Below are 9,814 nucleotides of genomic sequence, written 5' to 3' on the forward strand. Positions count from 1 at the left end.
GTTCTGCCAGGCGTCTGTGGCCACTCCGATCTTTCCCCCATGTGGTCTCAACCAAGATGGCGGCTCCTGGAGCTGCCGAGCGTCCCGGACTAGAAAGCAATAGATTTCTTGCTTCTGCCATAAATTCCCCCAGCTGTGAGCCTTCCAACCTTCTAAGTTTTCCTTTATATGTGCTTCTGAGTTCTGGGACCATCCCCTGAGCCTGCTTGGTTGGGTATTCTGTGTTGTTGTTGGCGGAGCTCTCTGCTATACGTCCACCCGATCTGACATCTTGTTTGTTCCTAGTAAATTAACTCTTACAGGTGTCATCTAAGCACAGAATGATTCTCAGTGTTAGCTACATGTTAGGAATAATAACACATGTGTTTATACACATGCCTTCCAGGGCTCATTCATTTCAAACATAACCATATATCCTTCTACTTTATTGTTGTTGTGCTTTTAATAGGTTAGGATGAGGTTAGGACTACCCTGTGTTACCCAATTTGAGTCTGTAGAGTCAGCTGTCCTATCAACAGGAAGAAATATAACCTCAAGGTCAAGAGATCAAAATGAATATTCACTATATACCACTGCACCCAGCCTCAGGGTTGCAGGTAAATAACTTGACTGGTTTCTATTGCTCAGTTTCCTCATCTGGAAATGGCATGATGGGATGTGTGATAAGCATTAATTAATGTTTGTGAAGTATTCTGAGATCCACTGATGAAAGAGACAAAGTATTATTTTTCTCAGCATGGGCAAACAAACACTTGGTATAAATCCAGCTAAATCATGCTGAGTTAATTACCTGAAAGTCTTGAAACTGTTGTATCAAATCTATTTTGCACTCTCTTGCCCCAGGCAGATTAGCACCTGTTGGGTTTTGCAGTGACTCACCAAGGGAAGTTTGAAGACAAATTGGGTCAAAGGATATGACTGTAGTTCATGCAGACTCCTGCTTGTCTGAGATAACTATTTGGGGAGCAACATCAAAATCCAGTTTTCATGTGTGATAAATACCAGCTTATATCAGCGACCTGAACTAAACAATATGAAGCATATTATTTCAAATAATCAATGAAGGTGAAGAGGTTGAACATTATAAAAGTAGAGTTGCATGTATACCATTCTTTTATGTATCCCAACGATGATTACATTGCTTATTTTTAAAACAGTTCTTGAAAATCTCAGACCAGGTAGGTATTTGATACAACAAATACAACTTCCAATCTAATGCCTACTTTTATTTCATTAAGAGGTGAAAGGAGATCATTGTATCATTCGAGTAAATACTAAGTGTTACATACTCTGTAAATACTAAATGTTACCCAGAGATTTACACAAATATCTGAATTTGCAGAGTTTGAAGAGAAAACAAAATAAAAAAGGAATGTCTAAAGAGTAGTAGAATGTTGCTATTGTTGTTAAGTGCCATAGAGTCGGTTCCAACTCATTATCACCCTCTATAGGGTTTCCGAGGAGAAGCTGGTGAACTTGAACCGCTGACCCTATGGTTCAAACTGACCTCACAAGGTAAAAATTATCTTTCAGACATGCAATAAATTAAACCAGTCACCCCTAAATAAATCTGATTAGAAAATACAACATCAGGTTCCATTATTTTACCTAAAACACTTACCAGTTCAAACAAGTTTTTAGGTTCCTCTTGAATTCAGCAAAAGCTGGTTTTGATAATGAAGACAGGAAAGAGTATAATCAGAGAGAAGCTCAGGCATGGACTGCCAGAAAAAAACAAAAACAAATCTGTGTTGAAAGAAGTACAGCCAGAATGTTCCTTAGAAGTATAGATGGTGAGACAAGCCTCTTATATTTCAGGCATATTATCAGGAGGGATCAGTCTCTAGAGAAGAGTATCATAGTTGGTAAAGTGGAGGGTCAACAAAAAAGAGGAAGATTCCCAATCAGATTCATTGACACAGTGGCATCAGCAATGGACTAAATCATAATAACAATTATAAGAATGGTGCAGGACCACACAGCATATCATTCTCCTATGGATAGGGTTGCTATGAATTGGAACTGACTCAGTGGCACCTGACAACAAACAACATCACTCTGAATGGAGTACTGGATAGTGCAAAGGATTAATAGGCTTGGTTGTTAGCTGAAAGATAAGAAATTGTCCATATAGAAGGCCCTTCCTTGTAAGAAAGGTTTGGCAATCTACTTCCGAAAATCAGTCATTGAAAAGCCTGTGGAGCATACTCTTACAGACATTTGGTCAACATGAGTTGAAATTGACTCTACAGCAACAGTTATGGAGAGCGTTTACTTGGACTTGAGTTCCCAAATTACAGCTTATATGAGTCAGAGATGAACTTTGTTTGTCGTTGTTCTTTAAGCAACTACATTTTAAAGAACTTTTTTTAAGCTCAGCATATTTGCCCTAAACCTGCCCTTGCATTTCTGACTTAACTTCATACAACTAATAATGAAGCATGGCCACCTTCTGAAATTAAAACAAAAAAAAAAAGTCTATTTTGACAGTTTATGCTTTCTCTAGAGCATACACACCCAATGAAATGAAAGGAAAAGGGAAAAAATAAACAGTGGGAGATGGAGATACATAATGTAGACTTTTCTTTAAACTTATCTATATTCATGTTCATACTAACAAAACAAAAAGGCATAAAATTCAGGCTAATGTACTTTTCTTTAACAGTCATAACATAAGAACAATGTTGCAAAGAATAGTGTGTTATAGCAGCTTTGACATTTACCTTCTCAGAAAACAGAAAACCAATTGCAATTATACTGTACAACTGATGTAATATCTATTCATAGAATTTTAATACCTCTACTTTAAAACACAAAACTTAAATTTGTTCAGCATAAATGTTTCTGCATGTAGCTCTAAATACTGAAAATGTTATTGTTGTTGTTAAGTACCTGGAGTTGATTCCACCCCATAGTTACCCTTTATAGGGTTTTCAAGGAGCAACTGGTGAGCTTGAAACACCCACCTTGGGTTTCAAACCAACCTTGCATCCCAGCACATTAACCCACAGTGCCACACCAGGACTACAAAATCCTGGGGCTAACCTATTCCTACCTATTCCTACCAACCGGCTATCTTTATGTCACATTTTTATTTAACTTGCTTAGTCTCCTCATTCATGGGAGAAAGATGAAGCTTTCTGCTCCCACAGATTTACAGCCTCGGAAACATTATACAGGATAGCTATGAGTTGGAATGGACTTGAAGGCACTTAACAACAACAATAGTCTCATTCAGATCTTGGGGAAACTCACTGGATGAATTCAGTGAAGTCACTTAATATACCCATGGCACCATGTATTCAGCTATTTAAAAAGGAAAAAAAAATATTATTGAACACCTATAAGTGTATGTAACACTTGTGAGGTTAGCCCGGGACCAGACAGGGTTTTGTTCTGTTGTGCATAGTGTCGCTATGAGTCAGTACCAACTCAATGGCACCTAACAACAACAACAACAACATGTGTATGTAAATATAAGTAAAATAATTAGTAACATAGGTTCTGGTTTCCTTGGAAAATTATCATTCCAGGTAGTGTATTCTGGGCCTCCCAGAAACTAGGCAGGTAACCTTTTACCAGTTTTCCTAATATAAACAGCAGTCCATGAGGTTAACTATGTGTTCTGCAGCAGCTATCCTTTTTAGGGCTTGGTCGTGTCTTCCTATTAGAGGAAATTATGGCGTCAATCTCAGAGGCCCTGGAAGTTTCTTAACCTCTCTGGACCTCAATTTGCTTAGGTATAAAAATGTCCCTTCCCTGTTCAAGTCCTTCAGAGCCTCCACATAATCTTCAAGAAGTAAAATTGTCTTCTAGCAATTGACATGTTCTTTAGAATCTGGCCCAAATCTAACTTTTCAATCAATTGACCCTGTGTCCATTCACCTGCAGACACCAGATAAAGTATCTTCTTGTTCCTGAATACACGATGTTCCATCAAGTTCCTATACCTTATGTAGGAACCTTCTGGCATGCTCTTCTCCTTAAGTCAATCTGAAAACTTTCTTTCATCTAAGAAAAGAAATGAAAACATCACCACCACAGCAAGGCATTTTCAAAAGCCAACACAATCTACCCTTTCTCTTCATGGGGCACGCATCTTCTCTTTTAAGTCTTATCACCCTCAATTACAAGTATTCCTAATTGCTTTGTTTGTTTAGCTTTTTCACCACAAGAGTGTATGCTTCTGAAAAATAGTGACTTCATCTTTTTTCAAAGTCCTTACTCCATCAAAGGACCTTCACCTCAGTTGTCCCCTTAGTCTGGGCCACTCTTCTTCCAGAGGTCCACATTGTTCACCCCTTCTGTCCTTCACATCTGTGTTCAAATATCAACTTCTTGCTGTGGCCTACTGTGATAACACTATTTAAAAGGGCAACTTGAACATCTTCCTTCATTGATTCTGGTGGCCAGTCCCCTTAAACTTTTCTACTGTATTTCCATCTCAGTAATTACCTTTCATAATATGATATGATGGACCTATCAGTTAATCTGTTTATTGGTTATAGATTGCCTTGCCCTAAAGACTGTAAGCTCTGTAAGGGCAAGGATCTTTACCAGCTGTTCACTGTTAAATAAATAAGCTCCTAGAATAGTGCTTAACATGTTTAATAACTATTCATTGGCCCTGTAAAAGAGTGAATCTTTGTATCCCAAATTGCCTATATGCTGAAAAAATATTGATCGATTGATTACATGAGTGGATGAATGCCTTTCCCCAAAGTGTTTCATGCATAAGAAAAAAGGAATCAGACTAAACACAGTATAAAAACAACTAGAGCATAGTCTCATTTCGTTTCTCGTACCCTTGTAAGAGGTGTGGGTTAAAAGCTTGCATTCCAAAGTCAGGCAGAACTGGGTTCAAATCTCAGCCAAGATTGCTCATTGTTTTTTTACCCTCTCCTGGTCCTTAGTCATCTTAATCTAAAACAAATTCCATGATGATACCTCCTTCTGTACAGGTACTTTGACATAGGACATGGCACATGGTGAAAGCACTCACTACACAGTAACTGCTTTACAATTGCATGCTCAGCAATGAAATGATCTCATAAGTACACATTTGATTGCCCTTTAAGAGCCAGTGCCTGAGACCGGGGTGGGTGCAGTCAGTATCAATCTCTGTTCCTTAAAGTGTGGATTTAGATCCCGAGAGCTAACCTGACTCCTAGACACTGGGTAGCAGAGAATGTAGAATAGGTGCACACATTTCTTTCACTTTTGCTTCCCTGACTCTTTTTTCCCTCCATGTAGTATATTGCAGGAACTCTTGTAGTGTAGTGATTACAAATCGGGCTGCTAACTTCAAGGTCGGCAGTTCGAAACTACCAGCTGCTCCACAGGAGAAAGATGAGGTTTTCTGCTCCTATAAAGATTTGCAGCCTTGGAAACCCTGTGCAGGGTCACTATGAGTTGGAACCAACTCCACGGTACTTAACAACAAGTATACTACAACCAACAAAATCAAATAAAAAACCCTAAATAATGTTTTCCATATCATACACTAAATCTCAAGCTAAAATCCCCCAAACTACTTTCTTCAAGTAATGATCTTTATTAAGTCTTTCTTCTCTCATTCATTCTTTCAATCATCCATTCAACAATATTTATAGATGCTGACCCCTGTGTAAAATCAAACAATCAAACCTGTTGCTATCGGCAGCACACTGCCATATCTTTCTCCACCAGAAGTTTGAACCGCTAACCTCTTGGTTAACAAACAAGAGCTTAATCACTGTACCACCAAGGTTCCTCACAGAAACCTGTTAATCACAGGATATATATCAGTGGATTCATCAGAAAAGGAACCTGCTATTAGAGTTTGCAATCTAATGGGGATTTTGTTATTGTTATGTGCTGTGGAGTCAGTTCTGACTCATAGCAATCCTATGCTGTAAATCTTTACGGGAGTAGAAACCTCATCTTTCTCCTGCAGAACAGCTGGTAGTATCAAACTGCTGCTGATGAGATTAGCAGACCTATTCGTAACCACTACACTACCAGAGTAATCAAGGACAAAAATATAGATTTGCAAACTGTGATTAAGTATTGTAAAGTATTAAAAAAAAATGGTGTGGTAAAAGAGAATAACAGGGTAGAAATAGGCTTAAATAAGACAGAGAAATGGAGGTCCCTTTAATAGTGAGGAATCTAGCATATCTGGTACTGCTAGATTTACAGGTGACTGTTTCATAGATGTCGTCTTTGCTTCTCAACGAAAGTGCAAGCTCTTTGAAGGCAGAAAAGAATCCAAAATTACATCAGTAAGTTCTGCACCAGTTACTCAGAGTCAAATATACCTTAGGTTCATTAATACTTACCTAGTTGGCTTTTACTTTAAGGATATCTCTGTGTAGCATAAACTACAGTGACATCCACAGGGTAAAGGGTGCGGACTACACCCCCAGACACCAGTATGAGGGAAGGACAAGGCAGTGGCAGTAAGAGGGTCCACACCTGAGCAGGAAGGACCATCAAAGCAGCAGTATGGGAACTCATCACCATCCCCATCACCACATGCAGTGACTCCTCACACACATACCCCAGTCACCTGTCAGTTAGGGTACAGTGGGTGGGCCACAACACTCACCATTGGGTGGAAAAGAAGGTCTTGTCCTTGGCCAATGGTAAAAGAAAGGAATAGAGGGGGGCTGCAGTGTGCAGGGCCAGGCTAAGTGGAGTTGCCCAGCACTCAGCTCTGCATGAGAGTAGGACTTTTCTGGCCAATCCTGTCCACAGGGAGTGATGATGCCATCAGGAGCTACTACACTGAGTGACACCAGTTCTAGTGGCATTGCTGCACTCACTAGGAGCCAAAAGATTGGCTGTTGAAGCCCAGCGAGGGGCAGCTCAGAAGACAGGGCTAGCAATCTGTTTTCCAAAGGTAACAGCTTTGAAAATCCTAAGAGCAGCTCTACTTTGCACAAATACGGTCACTGTAAGTTTGAATTAATATGATAGCAACAACAATAGTATTTCTAGAAGAGAATGGGGAGCGATAAGACCCCTAAGATCTATAATTTTGAAGTCCTACAGGATAAGCACCAGACTGCTAACTGAAAGATCAGTGGTTCAAACCCAACAACTGTTGCTCCTCGAAAACCCTATACAGGATCACTAAGAGTCAGAATCAACTCAACAGCACTTAACAATAACAACAATGATCTATAATGTGAGTAATGCTCTAAATGTTTAAATATAATTTTAACTGATTTTTTTCGAAAATGAAAGCTCTTAATTTTTTAGTTCAGTTACTACTATAAACCAATTTTGCTTTTCACAATAAAAACGGAACCATCAATTATTTTGTTTTTTTGGTTAAGTATTAAAAGAGTTGAATGTGCATTGAACAGGGAAACATGCTCTTCAAAAGGAACATAAAATTAGTAAACTTTGAAGAAACTGACCTTGAATGGAGTTGACATAATAAAACAAAGCTTTTTCTATGACTATTCTTATTCTGCATAACCGACAGACTTGCATGTAGAGTTGATGTTTTATGAAAAGAAAGAGATCTTTGCATGCCTTGACAATATTTTTAAGATGAGCTTACATAAAGAAAAGAAAAGAACAAAGCTCAAGAAATAGCATAATAGGGCCACTGGCATATTCCTTTTCTTTCTCTCCTGAGAATAAAGACAAATACAATTGGTATCTACTGGAAAGAAAAAACTACCTCATACTGTTCATTCATGAGTTTCCAGCTGTAATTAAGTATCTAATGCTCCAGATGGTTAAGTATTCAAAATCAGTACATTTCAGCTCCACTGAAACAGTTTATTTCAAAATGTTCAAAATATTATCTAGTGGCACTTAACAACTAAAGCAGGGAATTTTCAAATCTCTTAAAGGTATATTAGAACATTTGTCTCATGGAGAAATTTACCATTTAATATTTCCTTACTATTTCCTTTTGTTGTTGTTGTTGTTGACCTATATGGGGAAAGAAGTCCTGGTGTGGCCCTGTGGGTTGATCCACTGGACCGCAAAGGAGGTTTGAACCAAAAGGTTGGCACTCCTCGGAACCTTATACAAGGTTGCTATGGTTCAGAACCGACATGCTGGCATTTAACAACAATATGGGGGAAAAAAATCTTAAAAATGAGATGTGTGTGCACTTATTCTAGACATAAGTCCAAGGCTACATTGTTGTCACTGTTAAATGCTGTTGAGTCAATTCTGACTCATAACAACTGTGTATAGAATTTCTGAAGAGTGGGTTTGAATGACAGATCTTGAGATTAGCATTCGAGCGCTTATCCTATAGCACACACCAGGACTCCTTCTAGTGCAGCAGACTGAATTTCTGGACCCATTTGATCATTCCTTCCTTAACGCTTTACTCTACACAGATGACAGTGCACTGTCTCGCTGTCTAGAAGCAGAGTGACTTTCTTAGTCTCTTGACTTTGGATCTGGTAAGGTATGATTGGAGTTGACAGTATGAGAGTCCTAGGCATGAAAAAGCATCATGTATTTCTTCTTGCACTCTCTTTCCTATGCAATTGCTAGGAAACAGGTCTTTCAGTGGGTTAAGAGTGTTCCTACACTCTATGCCCAAGAATGAATCCACATTAAACACAACCTATATGTAAAAGTCAAGTACAGGTTTTGGTGGGAGTGTCCAGGTGGAGACAGTCAGATGGCCCACATTGGGACCTCGCGTCTCTGCCTACTTCCTCAAATGACCCGCCCTCCTGAACCAGAACCAGAGCCTGAGCCTGGCTTGTAGGTCTTTGATCTTGCACAGGACAGCAGTGCGGGATCTCACGCTCATTCCCATCATGGTAGAGCTGACGCGGGAAGCAAGTCCACGACATCTACTCACGGCTGCTGAGGGAATGCCTGATGTGAGTCATGGGCCCAGCAGCATGGTGACATCTGGCCTGGCCATCTATTACACGATGCAGTAAATCCTGAATCCCATCTGCATGAAGTGTGTGGTCAAGCCCGCCAGCACGTGGACACTGGCTCACTAGCTTCTCCAACTCCTGCATCATGATCCACCAGCTGTCCAGTGGTGCCTGCAGTCAAGTCATAGACACTGTCATGCAAGTGGAAGAGATCATGAAACCAATGGAAAGTTGAGGGGCCAGTAAAGCTCAGGCTACAGTCTGACACCTCTCGTGCTGCTGGGCCTGGCACCCATAGGAACTTTGGATTCTTGGGTCTCCTGGCTGAGACACTGTGCTTTTAAATTAAAACATCATGGTCTTTACAAAAAAAAAAAAAAAAGTGAAATCCAATAGGACCTTCATCTTGAAGCAGACATGTACAACTGAATCCAGCCTACAGCAACAGAACCCCAGCTAACCTGCAGATATGTGACTGAGAAAAAAATTTTGCTAGGTCATTGAGTTTGGGGATAACAGGTTATGCAGTAATAGCTAAGTAATACACTACCTGTAGTCACTGCACCATTGTCTAATGTTAAGAAAGGAATCTAGAAGGGGGAAATTTCGGGACTCATAATGAAAATACAAAACATTATTGTTTTGTTCATATTCATCATACACTGTCAATTTTTTTTTTTTTTTTTTGACTGCTTGGATATGAAAAAATCTTACTTCTCTTTGACGTATCAAAAGGGTTATGCATGGTGGATAGGTTTCTTACAGACTAAGATGATAAAGAAGAAGGCAAGGTGGAAAACCACTGATAGCAGCAGATCATTGTTTGATATAATGCCAGAAGATAAACCCGTCATGTTAGAAGGCATCAAAATATGACTGAGGAAAAGCTTTCTCCTCAAAGTACAGATGATCTGACTGACCTGGATGGAGTAGAGCTTTTGAGACCTTCATTTCCTGATGGG

At 39.5% G+C, this 9,814-nt stretch overlaps 1 pseudogene; it reads left to right on the forward strand.

Moving 5' to 3' along the window:
* LOC102826933 overlaps positions 1–8,912 on the forward strand; it is a 28,551-nt pseudogene extending 19,639 nt beyond the window's left edge.
* The last annotated feature ends 902 nt before the right edge of the window (positions 8,913–9,814 follow it).

Source organism: Chrysochloris asiatica, unplaced genomic scaffold, assembly GCF_000296735.1.
Source record: "Chrysochloris asiatica unplaced genomic scaffold, ChrAsi1.0 scaffold00143, whole genome shotgun sequence".
Classification (NCBI taxonomy): domain Eukaryota; kingdom Metazoa; phylum Chordata; class Mammalia; order Afrosoricida; family Chrysochloridae; genus Chrysochloris; species Chrysochloris asiatica.